Consider the following 16,821-nt stretch of genomic DNA (forward strand, 5'->3'; position numbering starts at 1 on the left):
CTTGTCTGGAAGGGCAAGTGTAGAAGAGGCAGACAGAGCAGGAGAGTGTTGGGTGCTCTTCCCAGGATGCTCAGTGTCTGCAAGAATGAAATAAGCAGAGTGTGTGTGGACACCAGGGATGGGAGGAGCCAGCCAAGCCACCTGATCAGTTGCTTTTGTGAGGCAAATAAGCTCACAGCTTGAGCTTGGCCAAAACTCCTAGTACACTTTCTTATGGGGAAAGCAAGATGTCAAGAGCGAATGAAATGCTCTTAGGGCATTGTCAAGCCTGGCCAGATCCTGGTTGCAATGGCAGGGTCTTCTTTGTCTTCGTTTCTTTCATGTTGGTAAGAGCAAAGGCCAAGAAGAACTACATAAATAATACCACCTCCTGGTCCAAGGGCCAGTTATCAGTGTTCAATGCAGCATGCTAACCCCTGGGGAAAGGAAACCTCAAGAACAGAGGCTCCTGGAACACAGGACACCACACATCTGGAGCAAGGCAGCGATGCATGTGGTGATGCTGGCCCGAGGTTCTCACCCACTGTCAGTGACCAGAACACAAGGCTGACCATGCAAACAAGGTCAGGCCTATTTCCACACTAGCCAAATAAAACTTACCAAGCTGGTAAGTGATTGGACGGGAGTTTTAGAATTGTTTGCTATCAGCCGGGCGTGGTGACGCACGCCTTTGATCCCAGCACTTGGGAGGCAGAGACAGGTGGATTTCTGAGTTCGAGGCCAGCCTGGTCTACAGAGTGAGCTCCAGGACAGCCAGGGCTATACAGAGAAACCCTGTCTCGAAAAACAAAACAAAACAAAAAACAACAAAAACAACAACAACAACAAAAAGAATTGTTTGCTATGCTGTGGCTCATTTTTAGTTCCAAATTTGAGAAAAATGCAAGGTCATGGGGATTTTTTTTCCCCATGCGTCTTCTAAGAGTTCTATGGCTGTAGCTCACATTGCCGATCCACAAAGAGCTAAGTCTCAGACACAGACACGGTACAAGCTGTGCTTCGGGCAGCACTCCTTCCTTACGTCCAGCTGTCTCACCATCATTCACTCCATTCTCATGTGCTCCCACCTTTTCTGACTGATAGCATAAGGCCCTGGTAAAAAGGAAACAACAGGGGGTGGGGCTAGGAAAGTGGCTCAGTGGTTAAGAGTGCTGGTTGCTCTCTTAGGAGACCTGAGTTCAGTCTCCAACACTCAGCTTGGGCAGCTCACATCTACCTGGTTCCAGGTTCCAGGAACATGATATTCTCTTCTAGACTCCATGGGCATATGTATGTAGTCATATACAGGCACACACACACACTACACACCATACACCACACACACACCACACATTATAGCATACGCCACACTATTAATCAATTGTAAACACAAACCTTTGTTCTGAATTCTCAGGCTGCCACATATGCTAGTGCCACACTGATTTGATTTCTGTAACTTTGGGGTAACCTTGTGAATGATAGTATAAGCCCTCCAAGTTTATCCTCCAATTTTGAGGTTGTTTTGAACCACCTAAGACTCCTTACCGTCCCACATACGTAGATAAGTTAGGTTTCATTCAACTTTTGCCCAGCAAAGGGTTTTTATTGAGAAAGTTAAGGGGGACTCCAGAGAAGAGGAACCAACGTACAGTATCAGAAGGATTTAGACCCTCAATATAGGAAGAACTTCTACAACCGAGAAAGCAAAAGATGAGCAAACAGAAGCACCAACAAGGAAGCTCCACAGACATTTCTCTGAAGTGCAACTGCTTTAGAAGTTCTGACGCCAGCCATTAGACACCGAAACCCAAAGCCTGGTGAAAGACTGCTTTACACTCAGTCAAGATAACTATTCAAAACAAAATAAAATCATAGATGGGGGCTGAAGAGATGGCTCAGCAGTTAAAAGTGTTTGCTGCTCTTCCAAAGAACATGAATTCAGTTTCCGAGTTAGATAGCTCACAGCAGCCTTAACATCCCATCCCTCCCACCCCGAACTCCCATGGGCTCGCTCTCTCTCTCTCTCTCTCTCTCTCTCTCTCTCTCTCTCTCTCTCACACACACACACACACACACACACACACAGAGACATACACACAGACACACATCATTTTAAAACAGGATAAACACAAGTGATAGCAATGTAGAAAAGCAGGACCCCTTTCACCATGATGGCAGAGGTAAACTGTGGCGCTGCCTCTTTGGAGAGAGCTAAATATAGAATCACTAGGAGATCCAGCAACTCCACTTCCCAGAACATGAGCCACCAGCAGATTGCTGGCCCTTGAGTACTAACAGCTACCGCTATTCACAAGAGTTGCGAGCCGGGAGCCTTTCAAATACCATCGGCAAACGAAGGGATAAACAAGATGGAACATCCTTCAGCCTGGGTCGAAGTTGGGGGAAAAGTTGCAGCATCACACACCAATCGAGAAGACAGTGTGAGTAAGATAAGATAAGCTAGCTGCAAAACAAGAGGCTGAAGCTGAGGGGATGGCTCAATGGAGCATTTCAAGACACACTTAGAAAAAAAAAATTCCCAGATGTAATGGCTAACACCCCAGTACTGGGAAGATGGAGATGCGAAGAGACATGGGGTTTGCTGAGCAGCCAGCCTAGCCTAATTGAAGAGTTCCAGACTAGGAGGAGACCCAGTGTCAAAACATGAGGTAGATGATGACTTCAGTACATGCACACTCGCAGGCACCTACATCCATGCCAAGATGAAAAACACACACACAGAGCCTGTGGTCTCCTCTGTGAGGATGTAGCCATGTTCAAAATCATAGAGGCAGAACCCAGAACTGGGCTGTGGGTTTAATGGGAGTTGTTGAATAAGTGGATCCTGCAGGATGGACTGCTCTCGAAACTGGGTTTATGTGGGATTTGTGTGGTGGGATCCAGCAACGTGGCTGTGCTGATGCTGTCAAAAGGTGCACTTGCAAACAGTGTGGCAGCTTTTATGTTGTGAAGATTTCCCCACAATAAAAATATATAGGACCCTATACGGGAAGTTTTTTCTCATCCTTTAGCAAGAAATGTCAGTAAAAATGTTGATATTAGCCAAGCAGATGCTCTTCCTCCGCTGTCTGTACTACACGGTATAAACAGGGAAGATCTAATCTGCTCTGACAGCCATTTCCCCAATCTAATTTCTCCAGAAGACCAATGAAAATGCACACCTCTCTTCCAGCTCTAATTTTATATTGAGTTAGTGATGGTGAGGAGTGGGGCCCAGCACTCAAAGCCAACCCAGCTCATGCTTTTAAACATTGTAGCCACCAGCTACCAGGAGCACATCTGGGCTTTGTCAAACCAGGCAGTACTGGATTTGAAGGCTTTTGATTTGGACAGCTCACACATGATCCTGACGTTGATCACACGTTAAAATGATAATCCCCCTTCTTTGTTTTTATACCTATATTATTTAAACCAATACCACCTCTGTATTTTTAAATATTTACTTGTTTATTGTGCATGTCAAAGGGAGAGAGCTGTGGTGTTCATGTGAGAATCAGAGGACTACCCTTCATGCTGCGGGCCCTTGGGATAGGACTTAAGTCATCAGACTTGGGGTCAGTCCTCTCCTTCATGCTGTGGGCCCTTGGGATGGGACTTAGGTCATCAGACTTGGGGGTCAGCCCTCTCCTTCATGCTGTGGTCCCTTGGGATGGGACTTAGGTCATCAGATTTGGCAGGAAGCACCTTTAATCTCTGAGCCATCTTGCTTACTCCTGTCTTTTAAATCATTTCAATGTGGTTACAGAAAGAATGTGGTAGCTCACATTCTGTGATTCTGGTACTGATGTGGTGAAGGCATTACATTCAGGAGTCCAGAACTAATCTGTGTTATATGACTCTGTCTCAAAAAAAAAAAAATGAAATAAACAAGAACTACAGTTATAAATCCTCTGTGTGACTGGCACGAGGCATCTATGGATCTGCGTTGCTCGCCTGCCTCTCTCAAGCAACTTCAAGAGCAAAATGCCCCCAGGTATTTTCAAGTTTGCAGGCACTGGTAAGGGGGTCTGTGCAGTTGAAAATAATCCTCCCCAGCATCTGGTTAAAACACCATTCCAGCTTATGTAAGAAAATTGAACACTGGCAGAGAAGTCCTTGGAGCTTGCAGGAGGAAAGAAAAAGGAGAAAGAGGAAGGAAGGAAGGAAGGAAGGAAGAAAGGGAGGGAGGGGGGAGGGAGGGAGGAAGGGAGGCAGATGGACCAGTGAGATGGCTCAGCAGATAAATGTGCCCACTGCCAAGCATTCTGAGCTGAGTTCATTCTTTAACCCCACATGGGATTAAGAAAACCAACACCCCACAAGCAGTGCTCTGACCTGTGCATGCACAAGAGTGCCGATAGTTACAATAAATAAATAAAACTGTTTACAATAAATAAACAAATAGCCACAATGACAGATTTAAACTCTCCTGTCGGCACAATTAAAAACTTGAAAATCCACCTATTAGAAAACACTTCCAAATGGAAGGTTTCCATCAGTGTGGGCCCACTCGGTTAAGACATATCCATGCAATGCGTCCTGTTCCATTTTAAGAACTTGCAGCATCCTCCACTAAGCTACTATCAACAAGATCCTCCCAGTTACCTAGGACAAGCCACCTGGAGTCTTCCTTACACACAAATGCGCACAAGCCTCCTATCTACGTCATTAGCAACACCTTCAGGAGATTCTCAGACACATCCACAGGTCACTCTCCACTGCTGCTACTAGCTCTGCAAGCACTCAGATCACTAGATCTAGTACTAGTACTAACCAGGCATTTGGAAGCTGTTGCCAGCTGGCCAATTTTGTGTGGCCTTGGGCTCCTCCAATCCCTGTGGGATCCAGAACATTCATTATGCTCACACTCTTCAACCAGCCCCTGTGGTGTCGTCTTGAAAGTACAAGCTGATGATATGCCTTACACACATACACACACCACAGACACACACACACACACCACAGACACACACACACTATGCACACCGCACCACACACGCGCGCACGTACACACACACACACACACACACACACACACACACACACACGTTTTCTACCATTGTGTCCCTAGCTCACTTCTTCCCAGCCACACAAGCTCCCACTGCCCCTTGACAAACCAAACATGCTCCTGCCTCAGGACTCTCCTACTGGAGACACACACACACACACACACATGCCACAGACACATTTTCTACCATTGTGCTCCTAGCTCACTTCTTCCTAGCCACACAAGCTCCCACTGCCCCTTGACAAGCCAAGCATGCTCCTGCCTCAGGACTCTCCTACTGGCTATTCCCTCTACTTGGAGTGCTCTTTCCCTAGACTTCCACAGGGCTCACATTCCTTGTCTGTTACAGGCTTATGCTCACAGATCAACTCTCTCAGTGAGAATGTCTCTGCTCTGGCTGCCTCATTTTACAGCCCAGTCTCACCCCTGGTGGCCTGTGGCCTCCTCTTTCTCATCTCTGGAGCACACATCCCTTCCTGGCCTCCTGCACAGTTTCTCTGTTTTGAGGTTTGATTGTACCTCTGTTTTATAAAAGCCATACATGAGCTTTTTATCTGCTCCATCCATTGCTACTGCTGGACCCCCGAAGGGTGAGAATTGCGAGCCCACAGAAAGTGTGTACAAACAGTCTGTTTGGGGCATGAATGGATCTACATTCTGCTTCTGAGGAACAAACTGAGAAGGGCGGATTAATCAGCCGGCCGTGGGCAACAATCCCTGGGCACAGAGCTCTCTGCCCAGAGCTCTGCCCAAGTTCCTCATGTTCCCTACTCTGGAACCTTTCATGAATCTGTGGTAGTGACAGGTGTTTTGGTGGACTGGGTGTCCCACCCCCAACCCCTTTAATACATCTTTTAGAAAAAAATTGTATGTCTGAGCATGTGAGTGATGGTACCTTTGGAGGCCAGAAGGGAACATTGGATTCCCCTAGAACTGGAGTTATGGGCAATTGTGAATTGCTCATGTCGGTGCTGGGATCCAAGCTGGGGTCATCTGGAAGACATCCTCTTAACTGCAGAGCCATCTCTCCAGCCCCACGAGTGAGTCCTGGGTGATCCCTAAGCTACAATAGCAGGGGACTATGCCATTACCACCACAGCAAGACAACAGAGCTAGTCCCCTGTCCCACGCATGGCTCTCTGTTGAAAGATCACTGTCTAATCTGGTTCAAGGCCACATGTTTGGCTCATGAATGTAGTATGAGCCTTTTTGATGGAATGTAGTATGAGCCTTTTTGATGCTGTAGGGAGAACTATTGCCAGCAACAAGAGAAGACCCTACCAACATCTCAGGGGTAGCCAAGGACAGTAGGCTGCCCTTGGAGAGATGCTATTCTGCAGAGGGACAAAGAAGGTCTGAAGCAAGGGAAGTGTAGAGTGAAACAATATCAGGGAAAACAGGAAACAGGGGGGGGGGCATTGGCAGCAGCTCTAGTGCTGGGCAGAGGTCAAGGGCAGCTAGTGATGGATGGGCAGAGGAGAAGAGCCCGGTCATAGGCAAAGGTAAAAGCAGCTAGTCATGGGCAGGGGTGAAGGGAAGCCAATGCTGGGCAGAGGTGAAGCTAAGTCATTAAGAGGTAAAGTGGATGCTGTGCAGGCCTGAGAAAACTGAGCCTGAGCCCTGGAATCCACACACATATGCACGGGTAATGGTATTGTGGGGAATTCTTGTAATTGCACCACTGGGGAGGCAGACACAGGCAGATCCCTGGGGCTCACCGTCCAGCCAGCCCTGCTGAGTCAACAGGTCCCAGGTTCAGTGGGAGACCCTGTCTCATAAAACAATTCATATGACTCCTGAAGAATGACACCTGAATTTGACTTCCGACTGTCACGTGCATACCCACCAGCACAGACACGAACATGTCTACACACCTACACCTGCTCTCTACTCCCACACATACTCAGCAAGAGTCTGAGGGCGTCAGTGGCCACATCACCCGATGAAGGAAGTGAGACTGTGTTCCCAGCGGTGATGACGTGCTGCCTAATGAAGATGGGGTATTTCAGCTCAAGTTCAACTGAGCATAAACATGCAAGGAAGAGGAGAAAGAAGACATAGCATCCTAGAGGACCAGAAAAATGAGGTCTGTTTTGAATAAGACAAGTCACCTGTGGAGAAGAATTGTCTATCATACAAGACACTAGCTGTGGAACCTTCAGTCATGTAATGTTACACCCAGGCATGATCAAGACAGCAAATCCAATAAGCCTTGCAATCCAACGGAGGCCTGCAGCCACTCAGCATGGGGCTCTGGGTTCCAAAGCATTGTGGGCACAGTGTGGAGGACTGTTTGTCTATGTGTGTAAATGTATATAGTATTGTGCAGAGGGGTGAATGCGTGAAAAGAAAAAGGCTGCTAGTGTGTATGTGCATGTATGTGTATGTGTGTATATATAGTATTGTATAGAGGGTGTATGGTAGAGAAAGAAAAAGTTTGTGTGTGGTGTGTGTGTGTATGTGTATGCGTGTATATAGTATGTATGCACAGGTGGTTATAGAATGAAAAGAGTGAGTGTGTGTGTGAGTGTGTGTGTATGTACACATATACACAACAACCTCAAGAGTCAGTCTTGGTCTCCCTCCTTGGTTTGGGCCAGGTCTCTTTGCTATTGGCCACTACCCTAGCTGGCCTGTGAGCTTCTGGGAATTTTCCCACTCTCCCATCTTCTTGTAGGAACATTGGTATGAAAGGTGTATGGCACCATGATGCTTTTAAGTGGGTTCTGGGGATTTGAACTCAGGTCCTCTTGTTTGCATGAGAGCTTCACCCACTGATCCAGTTTACCAGCCCTAGGCCCATACTTTCTATCAGTTCCTACAGTTTCTAGGTCTGAGTCCCTTTGTCAGTCTCAGTCAGGGCTGTAGAGCAAGCTACCTTTGCCCTAAAGCTTGACTCATATTTCCATTAAGGAGTCTCAGGAAAGTCTAGAACTGTTTCCAAAAGATGGGAATTGCAGGAGAGAAAATTCTCTGAATGTCACGGTTGAAATCTCCCAAAACATTACCAACGCAAAGACAATGCTACCCTCTGTCAGGAAACGTAAGACCCACAAGAGAGACAAAGTCCAGTATATTCTGACTATCCTCAGGACAGGCTCACTGCTTCATGCTGATTCAGCTGCCAGGGACACTCTCTTTCCAGTGTATAATTGGGGAGAGAAAGAACATTTAGCATGTGGGTCAGTGGGCTTGAGCAGACACCAAGATCTATTGCTGAGGTGAGGTAACAATGCCATGCTCTACAGCTGGAGAGAGATCAACCTCGAGGGAGGCAGTTAGAGAGGAAAATCCAAACACAATGTCCAGGCAGTCTGTCCAGGGCTGGCCTACTGAGACAGACACTTTGCTGTCCATCAGCTGCATAGAAGTCCACTTTGGAGAGTCTCTTACTCAGTTAAGACCCTTTTTGCATAAATATCTCATTTTTAAAACCTACCTGTAGAGAAAAATCTCTTATGCATAGAACTTCTTGGTTAAAGGACATAGTCCAGGGGTTCTCCATCTTTGTAATGCTGCGACTCTTTAATACAGCTCCTCACATTGTAGTGACCCCTCCCCCAACCATAAAACTATTTCACTGGTACTTCATAACTGTAATCTTGCTACTCTTATGAATTGCAATATAAAATTGTTTTTGAAGACAGAGGGTTACCAAAGGCATCACAACCCACACATTGAGAACAACTGCAAGGTAATCGATCTTATCCTCACTACATTTGGACTTTCCACTCCAAAGTTACCACCAGTTTCTCTCCACCTCACGCTCCATGGGATGCAGATGCTGACTTTTCGAGCTTGCCTGATACAGAATGGTGTTGAATTCTCTGTTCTGTGTGATGGGTGAAGAGATCTGCTTCTGATCTGTGACCTCTGACCCGAGACAGTGAGCATAGTCTCACGTTCAGAAGCAGCCGGAGTTTGTATCTGTGGACACTGTCTGCTCTCACCCTCTACTCAGATGTCTCCTGTTGTGAACAGACAATACTGTGTTATCTTTTGTGGCCAAGGTGGGTCTCTGGGAGTTCAAAGCCAACCTGGTGTACACAATGAGTTTTTCTCAAACTCCTCATGGCCAAGTGGAGTCAACAACATCCAGATCTTGAGCCAGACCTGATGAGTGGCTCAGAGTTTGTCTGTCTGTTTGTCTGTCTATTTTACTTTCCAGTTGTGAGAATCAAACCCAGAGCCCCTTGCGGGTGAGCCAAGGACTCTATCACAGAACTCTATTTCAGCTCCAAGCCTTAGAACTAAGAGCCCAGCAAACCCCTCAAGGGATTCTGATGAGTCTAAGCCACCCAATTAAGAAATCAGGCTCAGCTGAAACAGGTCACAAATAGCTATTCTTTGATGTTGCTGTTACTTTTTGTGCAGAAATGCAGAATTTGTATGAATCTGACTTCAATCCTTTTTTAGTATCTCAGTTCAGAAAAATCCTCCCTACTCTGAGATTATCATGCATTCTCTCCCATATTTACATTTGTGTCACATTTAGATATTTGTTCCAAAACCCTGATTAATTTCTCCCCCCTAAAAATTACTGAAATTGCCCCACATGTATTTGGAAGTATTCCGACCAACATTCAAAGAATGAAATATTCTTCCCAGGTGAACACACCTGGGAAAATCAAAACACAAAATAAAAACCCTTACTTGGTCATCATGATAATGGAGGCAATTTAGAAGCTTTTCAAATCTGCTCTCCTGTAATTCCACTCTCCCCTTTGTTTGGGAGCACTCACACAGGCCTCACTGCCATGGTCATGTAGGATTCCTGCGGAGCACACACAGCCTTCTCCCATTCACTGTTTTTAATTAAATTTGCAGTGCACGCATGTGTGGAGATATACGTGTTTTAATATGCACACAGTTGTACTTGTGAGCACATCACAGCCAAACAGCACTCTCAGAAATGCTATCCATTCCTTTGGCACTGGGTCTCCCATTGGCCCATTAGATTAGAATGGCTGTCCAATGCATCCCAGGTCTCTGTCTTCTCAGTACTTGGACTACAAGCCCATGCAAAGATATTACATCTTTTTTACTTGCATTCTGGGGCTCAAACACAGACCCCCATGCCTGTGACGCAAGCACCTTACTGACTAAGCTAGCTCCCTAGCTCATCCTTTTAAAATTGTAATTAAATTTATATAAAAAGTACCATGCTGATACTTGTATGTGTTGTGTAAATCATGCTAAGCATGTCTCTCTCCTCAGGCGTTGGCTTAGGGTAAGAACTCTGCAGGACAATTCTCCTCGCTTTTTGAAACACAGTTAGTTGTTATCTGAGGTTGTTGAGCCATGTCACACAGGAGCACCTTGCTCCTATCAGTAAACAAGTATCCTCTGGTCAACTCCTCTCCACCTTCCCCCCTTCTACTCTCTGTATCTGATGGCCACCAGTCGAGCCCAAAGTGGTCCTAGGAGAGAGGGGCAAAGGTCAAGACAGAGAAGCCAGATGCTTAGCCAAGCCATTGAGCAATAGAGGTCTACTACGGATACTGCTCTTTAACTCTCAGGGAACCATTTCATTAGTGAGGAGATGAGAAGGTAATGTACTGATCTCAGGTGCATACCCATGGAGTGGTCCAGGCTCGATCATCACACTGGGAGAGTGAATCTATGCTTATGGAGGTCCAGCCTTGAGCTAGACTGTTCTCATGGGTTGGATTTGAATGCTATAGAGAGATGAGTGGATTCTACCCGACTTTGCTCTGAATGCAGAGGCATGGGTTCTGACACCAAACTCAAAGCTGTTACAATAAGAAATCAGCTGAGTTCAATTCCAGCATCAAACACATATACACATACCTGGAAACCTAAAGAGGCAAGAATCCTCCAAAAATTCTTAGAGCTTTAATGTATGTCTGAACTCGACTCTTCTGTAGACATTAAAGAAATGTAGTGTGTGCTTTTATGAGTGCACACACACGTGTGTGTGTGTGTGCATGTGTACATGGTGTGTAGATATTTTGAATGTGTGTGTTTGTGTGTGTGTGTACAGTGGTGTGGGCGTATAGATATTTTGAATGTGTGAGTGTGTGGTTGTGAGTATGTATGTCTGTAACTGTGTACATGGGTGTGGGAGTGTTGATATTTTAAACATGTGGGTGTGTGATTGTGTAGGACTTCTGATTGTGGATGTGTGGGTGTCTGTAGAAGTGTATCGATATGTAAGTGTGCCAGTGTGTAAAAATGTGGACATGTAGGTAGCCGGATATGTGGATGGGTGGTTGTGAGGGTATGTGTGTATGAATATGTGTAGATATGGGCATATATGGGTGGGTACATGGACATGTGGATAGAGGAGTATATGGATGTGTGCAGATATGCAGGTGTGTGGATGTCTGTGGATGGGATGTTGAGATCTGGAAGTGTGGGTGTGCAGCGGGTATGCAGATTGCAAGTATGTGTGTGTGTGTGTGTGTGTGTGTGTGTGTGTGTGTGTGAGAGAGAGAGAGAGAGAGAGAGAGAGAGAGAGAGAGAGAGATCTGTGTGGGCTTGTGAGAATATGACTGTGTGTGTGTTTATAGTTCTGTGCCTGTGTGGGTGTATGCATAGATGGTTGTGTAGGTGTGTGGTTGTGCAGATATGTGGAAATGTGTTATGGGAGTTTGTGGGCGTGTGAATATTTGGATGGGCATGTGTGTGGATGTGTGGCTCTATGGATATGAAGGTATATGGGTGTATGGGTGTGTGGGTGTGTGGGCGTGTGGGTGTGCACTGTATAAAGCCTGATGGAAAGTTCCCGAGTGCTCCCATTTTCTAAGAAAAATAATCCCTTTTCAGACAATTAACTAGCCTTGAGAATTGTTTTTTTGCCTGAAATTCCTTGACACAAAATGCTGTTCTCTTTCAAAGTCCGCCATGATGAATTCTGAGCCAGAGAGCCCGATGGGATCAGTAGGTGCCTCCCCAGCCCTGACTGACCTGCAGAACCACTGGACATCCTTCCATCCTTTCAAGTCAGTCACCACTTGGCTTCAAACTATAGGCAGGTTGCATTAATGAAGTGTAGAGAGTTACATTTCACCCAAACCTCGTCTGGTGGCATAAAATCAAACAGATCTGAACACTGATAATATTCCTACTGGTGAGAGACAGCACCCAGAGATCAGAGACAGAAGAATATCTAGCCGCACAGCATGCTTGCCCGACGGTCATGAGCTTACCACTAAGTTTTCTGGTACTGTCTCAGTAAAGGAACTTAAATATGAAACTTGGCTTAAGCAAGGTCAGTACCTTGGGACAGAAATTGGTGTCTATTCCTGGCTTCTGCAACAGCAGACCCAGAGCATAGAATTCTCATAGAATCAGAGAAATTACTTGAGTTGGTCCTCTTAATTTACTGACACAGAAATAAGAGGGCTGGGTAGACATCCCAGTCAGTACAGTAAACAGGGCCTGAATTTGATGCTCAGTGTCATCGAAAGCCAGAACATGGTACACATTTGTAAACCCAATGATGAAGAAGTAGAGACAGGCCGGGCAGGGGTGGCACACACCTTTAATCCCAGCACTTGGAAGGCAGAGGCAGACGGATCTCTGAGTTCAAGGCCAGCCTGGTCTAGAGAGTGAGTTCCAGGACAGCCAGGGCTATACAGAGAAACCCTGTCTCGAAAAAAACAAACAAAAAAAGTAGTAGAGACAGGTGAGTCTTGGGGTTTGGTGGTAGCTAATCTAGTCAGTCGGTGAGCTCCAAGCTCAACAAGAGACTCTGTATCAATAAATAAGATCTCTTAACATGATCCTCTGGCCTCCACATACATGCAAACCCACATGCATATACACACACAGGCACACACAGTCACACACCTGCATGTGCACACACAGAGAGAAATGAAGAGGCTCAGATTTTGGCAAAGAAAGAAGAGCCAGGTCTGGTTCTAATGTGACTGTCTGTTTATTTGTAATGGTCTTAAATTGGCAATGGACCCTGAGATTTTAACTTTTATTATTATTTTATATTTTGTTACATTTTATTTATTTTGCGCATGGGGGGTTGTGTGACGGTAAATGTTTGGAGGTCAGAAGACAGCATGCAAGAACTGGCTCTCTTTTTCCACCATGCAAATCCCAGGGTTGACCTCCAGTCAATAGGCTTGGTAGTGGTAACCCTTACCCACTAAGCCATTTCACAGGCCCCTTTTAGCTCTTAACAGCCACTGGCCACATGGAGTGCCTCATCTGTATTGACATGTCTTTTGAGTCTAAGACCTAGCATGGGGAAAGAAAAAGAGAAAAAAAGAGTATTGGTGTTTTTACTGACTATACCTTTAAGTGGTGGGTTTTCAATGTGAAACATTAATTATGTAAATACTAAAATCGATGTCCCTGCTCCTCCTTCTCTTCTGAGGTGACTAATCACCCAATGTGAATTAGGCATGGAGCACTCCTATTATGTGTCAACTGGACAGCACTGATTTACAGGGTAGCACTTGCTGCCCCAGGGAGAGGACTGTACAGAATCTCTCTTCAGAACTTGCCAGAAGCAAGGGAAAGAGAGGACATCTCTTCCCACCCTTTCAACAAATGTCTCACCGGGTCAAGGAAGAGACACTTACCTGCCAGGTAATTAAAAACTAAAGCACTATTTGAAAGTAAATAGATAATACTATGTTCTTGCCTGATGTGTGCAGTCATTAGCAAATTTAGCTTTTAAAAGCCACAGGAGCTGGAGAGATGGCTCAGTCAGTATAGCGCTCACCATGGAAGGAAGAAAACCTGAGTTCATAACTGTGGCATCCACATAAGAGAGCCAGGCACAGCAGTTCATGACTGTTACTGAGGCAGCAGTGTCAGGAGGGTCCCTGGGACTCACTGGCAAGCAACTTAATCAAATGTGTGAGCTCCGGGTTAAGTAAGAATGCCACCAAAGAAATCCCTTGGCAATGATTTCTGGTTATCATACTAATTAATGCACATGTGTGCACATGTGTGTGCACATGCACTCACAGGTATTTGCATGTACAGACACACAAACACACACACATCAGCAATTTTGACAACATAGAAAAAAACCATCATCTTCACTTTTGATAGATCAGCTGTTTCCTGGAAAAATCGTTACCCAAATCAATTAATGTCATAGAAATCAGTTTAGGCCTGAAAAGACATCTGTCCATGACCAATGTGCTCCTTCCAGAAGAACTGATGATCAATAGGCAGGTTGGAGCTAGCTTGCAAAAGAGAATGGGATACTGGTTAGCTTCATTGAGAAGTCAGTGCTGGGTACTTTCAGCATACCAGGCGCAACCAAATTCTCTCGCTGTCAAACAGAAACTCCCTGATACAAGAACATGGTGCTTTCATTTTGGACACACTGAATTCAACGTGACAACCACCCCTTGGTTGACTACACTGTATTTTTGACTACAAGAAGATATAATTTCTTTCTTTATAAAAAGAGACCCATTATTTTTCAGAGGTTTTATACGTCCCCATCTGATGCCCATCATTTGTTGCCAGAATAAATTGTTTCTAGGGAAGTATAGAATGGTGTGTGTCGTAGAGAACGGGACACATATGGGAAGCTGGTAGCAAGGTCCCCATCTGCCCTTCTCAGACTGAAATAGTTCTGTTGACAAGGCTGGTTGCTAGCCAGCTGCTAGAGTCCCCTCCCTGCCCAGCTTGCCTTTCAAATGGTGTGTCTGGAGCCTTAGGAGCATCCCACTAAAGCACTCATGAAAAAGCTTCTAGAGGTTTCTGTAGAAGCCCTGCACATGGGTTCCCAACACAAGAAAACTGAGCACAGGCAAGGATTCGGAGCCTGGCTTCACTCTGGGCTAGCTCTGGCTCTCCTCACTTCTTGTCTGGGTTCTCCAGGGGACAGTCACCAGCACTAAATTTAATGTCTTCAGACAAATGGACCTCCTTCCTTTACTATCTTTTGTTTCTCAGATAAATTTGGGGTGGGGTGCGGGAGTGTTGGGTTTTCTTGTGCCCAGGCTCAGGGGTCTCTCCAATACGAAGGGCTAGCACAGCTAAAACTGAACAGTTTGCAATTTCAGGCAACAACAATTTAAAAAAAAAGTATGATTTCTATACAAAATTGTTAAATTTATTCTAATTTTATTCTCTTTTCTCTACCACCCACTCCACCTCCTCAAACCCAAATGCCAGTGGGAAAGAGCATATTTGGACTGATCTGAAATCTAAAATACTTCAGCTTTTTTTTTTTTTTTGTTACTTAGAAAATAGTCCTTTAAAATAATATTTTATGGGTTTTTTTTTTCTTTTAAGCAAATCACAAAACTTCTGCTAGTATAAACTAGTATGCATGGGGGCCTGATTTAAAGGTAACAAGAACCAAAATGTGAAAGAAATTCCTAAACAAGGCCGGCTGGACACGAATTCCTCCACCCAAGTTACATTGTGTTCCACCTTTGAAGGCGTGGAACAACCGAGATGTCCAGTTCCAAAGACAACCTCAACCCCAAAGAATCTGAACTGGGATATGCAATCGCAAAACAGGGTGGAGAGGTCTCACCCTTGGACAGACAGCTGTCATTGTCCTCTGATGGAGACCCACATTCTTCCGCCTGGACTAGATGCGGAGGCTTGCCTTGGCTCCCACGGGAAGAGGAAAGGGAGTCCCGTGGGTATCCCAAGCCTGGTCTTTAAAATGGGAAATGAGACATTGAGGCGGGTCTCTTTCCAGAGCGTTAAGTCTAGAGAGGCTGGGGTCCAAACAGCAGGAATCCCCAAGCCGTTTTCTTCTTGGCTCTGAATGTTTCTTTCCTTCCCTATAGGAGACTTTTCCTAAATCGATGGAATCTTCCGCATTCATTACAATACCTACAGTCAAAGAATTTCCCCAACCACAACTCCTGTTAGGAGGGGATCCCGAATCTTGTGTAAGACCCTGAGGCTTTGCTCCTTCAAAGCAATGTTAGGTGTTCAGTCTAACGTTCTCCCAACCGAGCTATGGCTTTATCCTTGCCCTCCCCTCCTGGAAGGATGCAGGATGAGGCTAGCTGGTCCCCCTCTCCCAGTCCTGGGATGCGTACTGATCTTCAGCCTCAGAGAGTAACCCTGCTCCTCTGGCTCCCAGGACTTGCCAAAAGCGTTGGGCACCCGCGAGCTGCATCCAGCTCCAGCCGAGAGCCGTGGTGGCTTACCTGGGGAGAGCAGGCTCAGAGCCGCAGGTCTCCAGGCGCAGCTCCGAGACCTGCTGCGCGCAGCACGATGCGGTGGCTGCTGAGGTGGAGCGCGCGCTGCTCCTGCCTGATGACGCTGTCAGCTGCCCTGCTCCCCGCACCGCTCTGTACACCGCCCAGAGCACTGCACCCCCAGTGCAATGTCCAGAGCCCTGCACCTCCAGTGCAACTCCCAATTGCAACGCCCAGTGCAACGTCCTGCACCTCTCTGCCTAATGCACCCGCCTGGGCTCTCTGCACAGCCTTGCAACCTCCAGCACTGTTCTCTGCACCACCGTGCACCACCCGCACTCGCGCCTGGCCCTGCGCAGTCCTCCCACGCGGTGCTCTCTGGCTCTAGCCTCCGGGCCTCCGGCTCCGCCCTCCTCAAGCTCCAGATTTGGAGAAGCACGGTAGTGGCTCGTTGCGGTGGCCAACGGGGACTCCAATGGCGCCTGCTTTTCACCAGGAGCCTTCAGCTGCCCTCTACCGAAAGTTTCTGGAATAGATGGCAAGAGACTGGAATTTTCTGAAAATTAAATGAATCAAAAAATCATTTCGTTGAAAGGACACTGGATTCCTGTGTTTAAAATTATGCTCCTACCCTGGTGTGCTTAATCACTACGTTCTAAGACTTACTACTTATTAAGACTTGGTCACTGGGCAAGGTCTTGGTTTCTGTTCCTGTAGCTGTGA

At 46.2% G+C, this 16,821-nt stretch overlaps 1 protein-coding gene across 1 annotated transcript in view; it reads right to left on the bottom strand.

Moving 5' to 3' along the window:
* The window catches only part of Diras2 (DIRAS family GTPase 2), a 29,072-nt gene extending 12,553 nt beyond the window's left edge, over positions 1-16,519 (bottom strand). Inside the window, exon 1 of the mRNA XM_031358837.1 lies at positions 16,108-16,519. The gene's annotated coding sequence lies outside the window, so the exon portion shown is untranslated. The remainder of the gene's footprint in view (positions 1-16,107) is intronic.
* Positions 16,520-16,821: the final 302 nt, after the last annotated feature.

This window comes from Mastomys coucha, unplaced genomic scaffold (assembly GCF_008632895.1).
Source record: "Mastomys coucha isolate ucsf_1 unplaced genomic scaffold, UCSF_Mcou_1 pScaffold7, whole genome shotgun sequence".
Classification (NCBI taxonomy): Eukaryota; Metazoa; Chordata; class Mammalia; order Rodentia; family Muridae; genus Mastomys; species Mastomys coucha.